This window comes from Heloderma suspectum, chromosome 7 (assembly GCF_057233095.1).
Source record: "Heloderma suspectum isolate Gila_16-S chromosome 7, 16-S_ref, whole genome shotgun sequence".
Classification (NCBI taxonomy): Eukaryota; Metazoa; Chordata; class Lepidosauria; order Squamata; family Helodermatidae; genus Heloderma; species Heloderma suspectum.
Genome location: NC_139464.1, coordinates 54,683,145 through 54,697,197, shown reverse-complemented (window position 1 = coordinate 54,697,197; position 14,053 = coordinate 54,683,145).

Genomic DNA, 14,053 nt, shown 5'->3' with positions numbered 1-14,053 from the left:
TAAACTAAGGCTTTTACGGCTGCAAATGGCATCCTGGACGCCATTTGCGGCCCTGCTTTTCATTCACGTGATAGGCTACACCAATATTTGTGTAGCCTAGCACGTGAATGAAAAGCACGGCTGCAAATGGCATCCTGGATGCCATTTGCATCCACAGTCAGTCAAGTCCCCTTCAGCCAGTGATACGGCATAGTGGCCATATCGCTGGTGCTTCGGAGCCAGCCAGCAGCTCCACGAAATTGCCACAGAGCAGAGCCGGCCAGCAAGGATTTCAGGGGGGAGGAACGGATCACCTCCCCCCCCCCTGCGGACCACCACCACCCCGACTGGCAGCTAGGGGATTCATACATCCCTAATGGCCACCAATTTGGATGGCTTTAAAAGGGGATTGGACAAATTCCTGGAGGAAACCAGTACCAGAGGCAGTGAGCCTATGAACACCAGTTGCTGGGGAACATGGGCAGGAGGGTGCCATTGCGCTCATGTCCTGCTTGTGGGTTCCTGGTCAACAGCTGGTCTGCCAATGTGTGAACAGAATGCTGGACTAGATGGACCCTTAGTCTGATCCAGCATGGCTCTTCTTATGTTCTTACATGCTTAACACTGATCATAAATAATTTTTATTTACTGGCTGAAGTTCTGTAGATGAAATTTAGATCAAGGGAGGGCAGCCTTCAGGCTTTCAGGTCCTACTTTATATCTACTAGAACACTGAGATCCAATATCTGGAGCCAAGTGCACCCCGCACACACACACACACACATCACTTAGCCTTAAAGAACAGGGTACCTCTGAACAGCTGCCAAGTGAACACAGATTCGTTTGTGGGTACCACCACAGTCCTTCCAAATAAAAATCCATTCCTGGTTACCCCGAGCTGTCTTTATTTCAGCAGATGTGATCTGTGGGGTGAGATTCTTTTGTTGTTGCTATTGTTCAATGACTGGGAGTCGGACATCATTTCCAGTCTCCTGCAAATCACTCAGAGATCTACAAGTAGATCCCAATATACCTTCTGTCTACCCCAATATAGATTTCAGAGCTTCTCTTCATGAAACCCAAACTTGGTTCCCAAAGCTCAGCATGACCATGCCTCATTAGACTTTATGAGTGATGTGGAAAGAATGAGAGGAGAAAAAAGAATGTGTGCCTATAGGCAGGTTTCATGTTTGCTTGTTTTGCTTGTACCTGCCAGAAATGTTAAGGTAAGGGGGCCTAAAGGTAGACTGGGTGGGGGAGGAACTCTACTGTAAGTCAATGCCAAATGGCAAAAAAAAACCCTTAAATCTGATACGTTCAGAGTTATTTAATTTAATTCCATTCAGAGAAGGGGCTGAATATGACTACAGCCATGACATCACTAGATATCATGGCTTAACCAATAATGGCAGATGTCAAAGCATCACAAATAATGAATGTTGAAACCTCAGACCTGTGCTTCGATGGAGTACATTGTTTCAGGCTATTAGCTGACTAATCATGTTGTTCGGCACGTTGTTGGTTAATAGCTCACCATGACTGGTATGGGTTTCCTCAATGGGAGCTATGGTTAGGAGTTATTTGGGAATGTGAGGGTGAGAAAAAAACTGGGGGTGGGTTCCATTTGGGAGAGACAGAGTTTAAAAAAACACCTCAGGTGCTGAGGTGTACCTAACTAGGAACCCCCAAATCCACTTGCAATTTCACTGTAGGTAGAATCCATCACAACCACCAGGAACCTGAGAAATCCTACTATTTGTTTATTTTTATATTTCTATGCATCTTTTCTGCCTCAAGTGCATAGAGCAATGCACCATATGTTTTTTAAAAATGAAATTCACAAAATATAATAAAAAGAGAAACAGCAGAACAGTAGTAATTAAAACTGCAAAGAAAATGCCGCCTTATAAGTTGAGCAAACACAAGATTACAAAAAGGGCAGCTCCCCCATCACTCTTTTTCCAAAAAAGAGAAAGAAAGAAAGAAATTAAACACCAAAGGCCTGATGACACAGTATTTATTACTGCCTGTCTTACCAAAACTCTGTCGGCACCTTCCCCTTCCATTCACTTCAAGTTTTGCTTTGTGAAAAAATTGCAGTGCCAAGCCTAATAATAATAATTCTTGGCATTTATAAGAACATAAGAATAGCCCTGCTGGATCAGACCAAAGGCCTATTAGCAATTCTCTTTGCACAGTGGCCAACCACATGCCAATGGGAAGCCTACAAGCAGAACATGAGCACAATAACAACCTCTCATGTGTTTTCCAGTAACTCCTATTCAGAGACATGCTGCCTCCTGTACTGGAGGTAGAATATAGCCGTCATGACTAGTTCTCATTGGTAGCCTTGTCCTGCATGAGTTTGTCTAATCCCACTCTAATGGTATCCAAGTTGAGGACCATCACTATATCTTGTGGAAGTGAATTCCATAGTTCATCTATGAAATGTGTGAAGAAGTACTTCCTTTTATCTATCCTGCATCTCCCATCATTCAGCTTCACTGGATGACCACATTGGGCTCTAGTATTATAGAGGGGGGGGGCGGGAAATGTATCTCTATTCCCTTCCCTCCACACCATGCATAATTTTATACACCTCTATTATCTCTCCCGCCGCCCCTTACTTGCCTTTTTCTTAAGTGAAAAAGCCTGAAAGATTTACAGAGCATTTGCCAGTGTCCAAAGCACTTCATATGTATCAACTTTTGTAATTCTCAGCAATAACTGTCTACAGTAGGTCAACATTATTATGCTTCTTGGACTTTTCTTCATCATTTCTCTACCACCACACCATACCACCCCCATTATTATATATGAAATACATACAAACACAAAGAGTAGAACTATATAACATGGCATGACAAAATAAACTTCCAGAATTAAATCACTGAAAGGCATCAGTTATATGCATCAATATTTGTACCATTTTTTTTATTCCATTACTCAATAAATAAGCACCAAATTGGAGCCCTCATCACTTCTTATCTTGACCACTACTTCTATCCCACACTCTCCAGGATCCACCCTGAGTTATAAATTCCCTGTAGAGTTTATGCAGCTCATCTATATGAATCCCCACATCTTTTCAAACTGAAAAGCAAATAATTGTTCAAAGCTCATCTCTCTTACCTGCTGTCCAGTGAATCACGTGACTAAATCCCAGTGAAGATCCAGTGCTGAAGCTGGGCTGGTAGGATGGGTTTTAATCCAATATTTCACACTTCTACAGATAAATTTGCCCAAGGAGGAAGCACTCTCCCAAATTCCCCAACACAAAATGAGTCAAGAGACAGACTTTGGCGTGTAGTGAATGAGGGTAGTCTCTAACGGTGTCCAGCCAAAGGCAAGCTCTGCCAAGGACTAAAGCAGCAAGTGAGGTGGTTGAGATGAACCCTTTATGACATAGGGGTCATACGACAGGATTTGATCCTACTACCCCACTGGCATTTTAATGATGTGGGGGGGGGGAATCCAAGAAAATTGGGATGGAACCACGAACAGGAAAAAAACAAACAGGGAGGAACTCCAGATGCCCAAAGAAAAGTTATGTGTAAGCCCAATGATCCTTCCTCAGGGGCACATCTTCAACAATGATCCACCAAAGCAAGGGACACTCCATAGGAATTACTGGAAAATGTGGTGTTGAAAATGTGTCCCTGTGGAAGGATTTCCAAAATGTGTTGGGCTTACAGATAAATCTTCTTTTGGCATCTGGAATTCCTCCCTCTTTTTTTCTTTTTAATGATGGTGGGGGTGTTAAATGTTTCAGCGGTGACCCTTTTGTGCCAGCCAGAACTGAAATAAATTGCTGACACTGGTTCAGCAGTGGTTTGGGCCTGGCACTCGCACAAGATTTGTGACCAAGGGATTGTGAATCCTGCCATTAGTAGCAGATATGGTTTGCACACAGATGGTGCCAGGTTCAACTCTCAGACAAAAGGATCTGTAGTAGAAGGGCTGCAAAAGAGTTTTCTGTATGACAACTGAAGAGCTGTTACTAGAAATAGACAATAGGTTGGCCGATTAGATAGATAGATAGATAGATAGATGATAGATAGATAGATGATAGATAGATAGATAGATAGATAGATAGATAGATAGACGGACAGACAGACAGACAGACAGACAGATAGATGCCCTGTTTAGGCATTCCACTTACTGTGTATATCCTGGGCTGGAAGTGGGGCTCACTCTGTTGTTCTGCTCCTTGGAGTCCATGTATAGAGTGTGGATGTCTGCAGAGAGGAGGGCCTCCATGTGTTTCACTGTACATGCAGAGGCTTCCACGCAAACCAGAACCCTGATAGCACAGGGTTCTAGTTCACATGGAGGTCTCCATGTGTTCACCTACATGGCACGGCACCACTCCCAGCTCAAATGGTAATAAACATGGTCAGCAGAACACCCAACATGGGCAATAGATAGATATTTTAAAATCTATCAGAATTTTATATTTTGAAATTTATATCCCATTTTTTACCTCAAAACCAGCTGGGAATGATGGGAATGGTAGTCCAACAACTGGCCGCCTTAAACTGCAAGTGAGCACTCATATTGGACTCCATTTCAGGCTGAAACACATGCAAGTTCCTTGGGGAGCAATAGGTATTTTGCAGTTGCTACGTATTCTGGCAAATGGGCCAGTTTGGATGCAAAACGTTGTGTTGACCACACAACCGGAGAATGGCAGCTTCACCTAAGGCATCAATTATTCTGGCTGTTATGACACAAATGCCAACAGTTTTGAAAGAACTTACACAAAGAGATACTGGAAGTCTAAAAGAAAAAAGTCCATTGTTGTTGTTGTTTATATCACTTTGCACCATGGAAACTGAATGGCTTCTCTCAACAATGGAAGTTAAGTTGAGAGTTACTGAGTTAATGATCCATAAACCAGACAGAGAAATGCAGCAACTGAAAAATAGATATACAGTGCAATCCTATGCTTGTTTACTTGGAATTAAGCTCCGCTGTGCTCAATGGGGCTTGCTCCCAGGTAAGTGTGCATGGGATTGCAGCCTTGTTGATGAAGACGTAAACTAGATGTGATGTTAAATGAAGGAATAAATTTAACATGCCTGGTCTTTTTCTTCTAAATAAAAGCAGGGGGGCAACCAGGCTCAGAATCATGGCATTGGGGCGGGGGATATAACCATTCTCTCCCCTCCACCCGGATCTTGTTAGAAAACTCTCACCACCAAGCTGCTTTTAGCCTTGAAGGAAAGTTTCCATTAGCACCTATGAAAGTTTTCCCCCTCCCCATGTCGGTTTTCATCAGGAAAAGTCGATTTTTCATCAGGATCATGGTGAAGAGAAAGGGTTAAACCACCTTCCCATACACCACAGTCCCAATTATAATCAGCCCCCCCCCGCCCATGCCACACACACACACACACACACACACAGCTGAGTTTTTTCAGAAGAAGAAAAAGCTAAACACTTTAAATGTATTCACAAAAGCCCACAAAGATCTAACTTGGTACCAAGCATGCAGGGATACTGGAGCATGGCTTACATGCATGCCCACATCCCCCTCCTCACTTTAGCCCTACATGCGAACAGGCAAATACCTGAATAGGGCTAAAAGTAATGTCAAGTCTGGTTTGGCCCTTGGAGGGCCATTGTCATAGAAATAGAATTTTAGGAGCCCAGGAAAGAGGCAATGCTGCAGGATTTGTGGTTACCTTTTAACTATGGCATATTCCAAGGGGCATTCTGGTTCAAAAAGTGGTCCCCCTGCCACTCCTGCTACCACCACCAATACTTGTGATTTTTCATTCCATTTATGCAGTAGCTGTAGGTGTTCTATCAATTATGTTTTAATGAATTATGCAGTAACATGCTGCCTGTAGGAGGACATATCCAACTAATGTGTAATGCACTTTGGTGTCATGATTAGGGATGGGCAGATGACTCTATTTTCAGCCTGTGTCATTTTGATATGTGTTCATTCATATGTCCATTTTGTTCTATTTCTGTTCTAATCTTCTTAAAAACCACATTAAGACTTGCATTATTTTAATGCATTTTTCCACAAAATACACATTTTTCTACACATTTTATCTTAAAATATACATTTGTGCATTTCAGCTAAAATGCAAATTTTTGTACATGTGTTGGCACATTTCTTTAGTTGAGAACCCTATCGCAACATTCAGAGAAGTGCGAAATTCAAGAATAACTGTTCCAACCTGTATATTACTCTGGGAAATGTGAATCAAGTCATTTCACTTAAAAACATGGACCAAATAAAATCGTTGCGCATTCCTAGTCATGAAACCTATGTCCGCTTTAACTGTGTGTGAACCAGCTCTGACATGTCTCCTATGTGCATTCCCTATAGCCTGCACCAAGCTAATCCACATTACAGCCAAAAACAAGAAAAGCCAAAGACCCATCAGTGCCTCCCTGATGTTTACACTTAGAGGGAAAAGTCAAAACAGTACTAACTTCTACTGAGCTGGAGCTCATTTTTTAAAATGACACACCACAATGGAGATTGGAGGTTAGAAAACAGTGCCTCCTTTGGAATGCCCTGCCTGAGGTGACTGCTTCATGGTAAGATAAGCCCCAGTAGCCAATTTTCGACAGAATTTTCATAAACCATCAATTCATCACTTTCAGATTTCAATGGAAATGATGCCAGATCCATTCTGAATAGACCAAAATAGAACTCTCTGATATAAATGTTCACACTGGAGCTCCAGTCCTGTTTTTCACAATCCTTTGGTGACTTTAAAACTGTTTGTTTGAACTGCCTGTTTCATTTTCTAGACAAGTTACTATAGTTTGGTAGTTTTACTTCATTTCTTAACTTCATTTCTGTCCACTGGGATACAAAGCATAAATCCAGTCCATAGAAGAATCTGAACTAGTGTCAGATCGTTTCACTTTCAATTTCATCACTGCCTATAGATTCCAGGAACTTTTCACATCATATTTTGTTTATTTTGATTTTCTTAATGAGACTTTCATCTCAGGCTCCAGGCACTTTTGTGTAATTCCAGCTATACAACTTTATTCCAGCAGCTTTGCACAGCCTCCAGTGCCACAAAAGAGCCTCAAAATTAATCTCATTTCATTAGTGTATGTGGTCAATAATTTTACAGTCTACAAAACTGAATGGCTCATCACACCAGCTATTTGTCTTTTCCAGGAAAATAAACAAAGAGCCATGGCAACTGATATACTCTCAGGGAGGAATGAATGTTTAGGAGATTGGAAACAAAAGATGCCCACAAGGAAGCTGAAATGAAGTCAACAGTTACTGTTGCTACTTTTCTGTCAGGGTAATTTTTATCCTTAATGGTCTCCTTCTAATATGGTTCATCTTCCCAAGTACCACAAGCCACATCCAAAATTACCACTTAAAGCCTGTTTCTGGGATTAGTTATCCTTGCCTAGCAGGCCCCATGCATGTTCATTACCATATATACCCAATATCTAGCAGCTGAATGTATAAACTGAATCAGTTGGGAAAGCATTGGGTGTGGGAGGGCATGCATGCTCATCTGTGCTCTTGTAAGCACATTAACAGTGAACAAGACAGTCATCAAGGGATGTGAGACCCAGACCCAAATTCAGTTCATCTTCTGATTTGTTTTCACAAATGATTTGAAAGATATTCAACAGTCCCTGGAATAGAGCTATTCATTCACCTAAGATTTGTTACTATTCCTATTATTCCGATAAAAAGAGCAGTTTTTTGTTATTTCTGGTGGATGGAGTTTGCTGTTTTAGCAGAAAACAAACAAACAACAACACCAACAACAACAACAACAACTTTTTACGAACAAATGACCATCATAGAATCATAGAATAGTAGGGTTGGAAGGGTCCTACAAGGCCATTGAGTCCAACCCCCTGCTCAATGCAGGAATCCAGGTCAAAGCATCCCTGACAGATGGCTGTCCAGCCTCGTCTTGAATGCCTCCAGTGTGGGAGAGCCCACCACCTCCCAAATTAGCATCATTTGTGCTAATGCCAGTTGTTACCTTGTGTTTGAGTGTAGCCCTTTCTGCATAGTCCGAATGCACAGAAGGAGAAGGGCTCATGCCCACAGCTGCACCATCCCCATTCCTGACATCCCCACACTCATTGGCTCTGTGGGCACATCATCCACGGCGAGTCTCGGCAGCAGGCAGAGCTGCCACGTTCCCCTGGCTGCCACAGACTTAGCTCAGCCTTCTCCAACTTGGTGACGTCCATCCATTTTGTAAACAACTCAAAGGATTCCCATAAGCAACCTTCATCCAATGAAATAATTGCTGATGTGGCCTGGATTTTCAAATGTGTTGTTGCAAACCTGGTGAGCAGTGCCAGCATCTTTTAAAGAAGACAGACAGAGGGACAGAGGTTGGGCCAGGTCACAGGGCCAGAATCCTCCAGGTAGTTCTGCAGGCAGGTACAATAACCTTACACAGAAAATGGCTGGTGTGACCTCGGCTGTACAGCCAGACATCATCTCCATAACTGTGATTGCTGAGAAACAGGCAGCCACTGTCACAGCAAGGGCTTCCAGCTCCCCACATAGACTGCCTGCTGCACACATTCCTTTCTCGGTGGGATGCACTCCTGTTCCCACATGTATAATCACAGGGAGGAACTTGACAATATGAAGCTGTCCGATCAATAGTTGCCTCTTATAAGATAGGTGAATGAAGCAATGGAGGCTGGTGGCATTCCATTCTGGGTTTTAGTCGGAACCAGCCAGAACTCAAACGGAGCTACTCAAGGTGCTGAACCCTGTCCCCAAAATGGGTCTAGCACCTTGGATAGCTCCTTTAAAACTCTGGCTGGTTCTTCCTAAAACCCAGAATGGAATCACAGCCCCACTGAAATTGGAGCCACCAGCCTCCACTGGTATGGAGCCTATTGAGGGGACTGCTGCCCTGGCTATGATGCACACCTAAAGGTGGAACTGCATTATGGTTCCTATTCCATGTGCACCCCTCCTTCATCTGCGCTGTAGATGGGGTGGAAAGGGAGGATTCTGGGCCCAGAGCAGCAGACAGATTTGTGCATGGCTAGGGGAAATGTTTTGTTTCTGCTCCTGGCAGCACAACTTTCTGTATTCCTGCCTCAGGGTGGGCAAGCACCAGTCAGGTCCTCTGGAGCCCTAGGAACCTGCCCCCTCTGCATTTCTGCCATGATCTGACATCTCCCCCCTTGACTATAATGTCTGTGCACTACACCCAGACAAGAAGGGTGCACGTAATGGAGGAATGGGGAATGTGTGGCCCTCCAGATGTTGTTGGACTGCACCTCCCATCCGCCCTAACCAGAACAGCTAATAGGGAGGGATGATAGGAGCATGTGGTCCAACAACATCTGGAGGACCACACATGACTCATCCCTGACATAAAGGGATTGTTTCTTTATGTGAAAAACAGCAAATAGACTTGTGTATGTAGATAGCTATAGGTGTCTGTGTGTGTGTATGTGTCTACACACACACACACACACACACACACACACAGTGATGGCTCCAGGTTTTTGAGGGTCCATGGACAAGATGCCCTCAAAGGTCCCTTCCTTCAGTGAGTCTACTTTCTGACCGCGATTGTCACCAGCTGCTATAGCTCCTCATCTTCTTTCTCATCACTGCTACCACATGCTTGCTTGACAGGGAGAGAGCCACTGAGCAGCTGGCAGTGGCATCTATTGCTCCTTCCTCCCACCACCACCACTGTCCCAGCCAGAGTGAGAGGCAGATGAGCAAGCAGATTGTGATGGTGAAGAGAAAGAGCAGGTCCACAGGGCTCTTATCAGTGGCCCCTGCTGAGATGTGGGTCGTTGGCAGGTGCTTTACCATGTCTACTCTTGATGCTGATTAGATATATAGATGATAGGTAGGTAGGTAGGTAGATGATAGGTAGGTAGGTAGGTAGGTAGATGATAGGTAGGTAGGTAGGTAGGTAGATGATAGGTAGGTAGGTAGGTAGGTAGGTAGATGATAGGTAGGTAGGTAGATGGTAGGTAGGTAGATGGTAGGTAGGTAGATGATAGATGATAGATGATAGGTAGGTAGATGATAGATGATAGATGATAGACAGACAGACAGACAGATGATATAGATTAATAGACAGGCGCGCGCGCGCACACACACACACACACAGTTGGGGGGGATTGTAAACAATGAGGTCAAGGGGAAATGAAATGCAGAAATATATAGGCAGTGACAATTTTGATATTAACAATGGCCATTCACAAAATAGTTGTCACTGATAACACAAACACCCTGGCATTACACTCATTCATCCAACCTTATGCTGAGCATCTTCCAGAAATGATACAGAGAAGCTCTATTGGGGCCCATTTCCAGAACTTTGGATTAAGACGGTATTAATGGTGGAAGTGAGTGTTTCAAGGGAAACACAAGGTTCCGAACCTCACATTTGCCATGTAATGCTAGTACAGGGGTGGTAGCCTTTGCAGTGGAGAATCAGCTGGCAAGAGTGGTTGCTTCATGCATATTCTGATTCTTTTACACTCTCTCCCTCTCTGCCCCTCTCTTGCAGCTGATTTTATTTCTCCCTGAGCCCAGCTTTGAGACTGAAAATAAGCCCAGCAGAGAAAAAGCAAGAGAATGAGGCAAGGAAAGGGGGAAACACACCCCATTCTTACCTGTTCTCATGTGCAAATACATTCCCATTCACATAACCATTACCCAACAAACACATGTTAATCAACATATCATAAGATTCTACTCTATGTCTTTTGCACTGCTGTTCAAGTATCAGAGGCAGTATGCCTATGTACACCAGTTGCTAAAAAACATGACCAGGAGGGTGCTATTGCTGTCACGTTCTACTTGTGGGTTTCCCACAGGCAGCTGGTCTGCCACTGTGTGAACAGAAGCCTGGACTAGATGGACCCTTGGTCTGATTCACCATGGCTCTTCTTATGTTCTTATCCTCTGCATGTCTCCTCAAAGGCAAAATCCACTGCATTCAATGGGACTTAGATCCAGGTAATTGTGTATTGGATTCCACACTTAGTTCAAGATCATTTAGTAATATGTGCTATGCTACACTTAGTTTTTACTTTAACAGGGTCCTTACTTGCTTGAACCCTCAGGATGCAACAGGTAAAATAAATGCATCTGTTTGTACAGGCCCATTTGTCTCTATCAGCATCTCCTGCTCTTTTTTCTTTCCTTCCCCAGGACTCATCACTTAAGGAAAAGTTTGTTGATTAATGTTCTTCCCTGACTTCACAGAGATACAATTATTACATTTCCTGGAGACAGTTTCAGCTCTTTAAGGAGCCTAGAGCTACAGCTTGTTTCATCAGGATTACTTGCAAGGACTCTGGCTTTGTTATGATCTGCTGGAGCACAGAGCGATGCCTATCAGACTGCTTGCTAGAAACCATCACAGATCAAGTTTCTAACTTTGCAGTAAGGAACAGATGTGATTTTCCATGATGCATCACTGGGTTAAAGAAATCAATCAAAGGACTGCAAAATACATGGTTTGGTTTGAAAATAACTGCAGGCCGTAAATGAAGCAACACTTCAAGTACAGGGTGATTATAATTTTCTTGCACGCTAACCAAAAAGGTTGTACCAACTGGTTGTTAAATGACCTCAGTGTGAAAAAAAGCTGGGGGCGTTTGTTGAACAAGGTCACTACTAGCAATAGTGGTAGGATTATTAAAAAAATAAAAAACATGTTCTGCTGACTATACTGTTAACAGACTTAAAGAAATAGGCAAGTAGGGTAGCCATGTGTCCTACTTTACAGAGAACAGTCCTCTATCTGATGGGCAGTCAGAGGATAATCCTCTATGTCAAGGCATCCTCTATTTGAAGGGCTGCCCAATTCAAATCCAATATAAACATAAAGAACAGTAAGAAGCTGGGAGAACAGGAGCCTTAGAAATTGGTCATCAACAGTTAGCACCTCAGGAACAGACTGAGCAAGTGGGCACACAGACTACCGAGTCGCCATCTTTCCCATTATGGTGAGATGCATTGTATTTCTATTTAAGCCATAGTAATTCTTGTAACCCCTTCATGGATCACTGCCTTGTTGTGGCGAAGGGGCTTGTGTAACTCAGTGAAGCCATAAGCTATGCCGTGCAGGGCCACCCAAGACGGACAGGTCATTGGTGGAGAGTTCTGACAAAATGTGGTCCACTGGAGAAGGAAATGGCAACCCACTCCAGTATTCTTGCCAAGAAAACCCCATGGAATGTATCACAAGGCTAAAAGAGATGATGCCGGAAGATGAGCCCCTCAAGTCGGAAGGTGTCCAATATACTACTGGGGAACAGCAGAGGGTATTTCCAAGTAGCGCCAGAAAGAGTGAAGTGGCTGGGCCAAAGCCGAAAGGACACTCAGCTGTGGATGTGTCTGGTGGTGAAAAGAAAATCCGATGCTGTAAAGAACAATATTGTTTAGGAACCTGGAATGTCAGATCAATGACTCAAGGTAAGCTGGAGGTGGTCAAACATGAGATGGCAAGATTGAACATCGACATCTTGGGAATCAGCGAACTAAAATGGACAGGCATGGGCGAATTTAATTCAGGTGACCATCATATCTACTATTGTGAGCAAGAATCCCTTAGAAGAAATGGAGTAGCACTCATAGTCAACAAAAGGGTGGGAAAAGCAGTACTGGGGTACAATGTTAAAAATGATAGAATGATCTCAGTACGAATCCAAGGCAAACCATTCAACATCACAGTCATTCAAGTCTATGCCCCAACCACTGATGCCGAAGAAGCTGAGGTTGATCGGTTTAATGAAGACCTACAACACCTTCTAGAACTAACACCAAAAAAAGATGTCCTCTTCATCATAGGGGATTGGAATGCTAAAGTAGGAAGTCAAGAAATCACTGGGATAACAGGCAGGCATGGCCTTGGTGTACAAAATGAAGCAGGACAAAAGCTAATAGAGTTTTGCCAAGAGAACACGCTGATCATAGCAAACACTCTTTTCCAACAGCACAAGAGACGACTCTACACATGGACATCACCAGATGGTCAATATCGAAATCAGATTCATTATGTCCTTTGCAGCCAAAGATGGAGAAGCTCTATACAGTCAGTCAAAACAAGACCTGGAGCTGACTGTGGCTCAGATCATGAGCTTCTTATTGCAAAATTTCGGCTTCAATTGAAGAACGTAGGGAAAACTACTAAACCATTCAGGTATGACCTAAATCATATCCCTTATGAATATACAGTGGAGGTGAGGAATAGATTTAAGGGATTAGACCTGATAGACAGAGTGCCTGAGGAACTATGGATGGAGGTCCGTAACATTGTTCAGGAGGCAGCAACTCAATCCATCCCAAAGAAAAAGAAATGCAAGAAAGCCAAGTGGCTGTCTGATGAGGCTTTACAAATAGCTGAGGAAAGAAGGGAAGCGAAAAGCAAGGGAGAAAGGGGAAGATATATCCAACTGAATGCAGAGTTCCAGAGAATTGCAAGGAGAGACAAGAAGGCCTTCTTAAATGAACAATGCAAAGAAATCGAGGAAAACAACAGAATGGGAAAGACTAGAGATCTCTTCAAGAAAATCGGAGATCTCAAGGGAACGTTTTGTTCAAAGACGGGCATGATAAAGGACAAAGAGGGCAGGGACCTAACAGATGCAGATGAGATTAAGAAGAGGTGGAAAGAATACACAGAAGAACTATACAGGAAAGATCTGAATGTCCCTGATAGCCATGAGAGTGTGGTCACTGAACTTGAGCCGGACATCCTAGAGAGTGAAGTCAAGTGGGCCTTAGGAAGCATTAGTAACAACAAAGCTAGCGGAGATGACAGTCTTCCAGCTGAGCTATTTCAAATCCTAAAAGATGATGCTGTTAAAGTGCTGCATTCAATATGCCAACAAATTTGGAACACTCAACAATGGCTGCAAGACTGGAAAAGGTCAGTTTACATTCCAATTCCAAAGAAGGGCAATGCCAAAGAGTGTTCAAACTACCGCACAATTGCGCTCATTTCACATGCCAGCAAGGTGATGCTCAAAATCCTACAAGCTAGGCTTCAGCAGTATATGAACTGAGAACTACCTGAAGTACAAGCTGGGTTTCGAAGAGGCAGAGGAA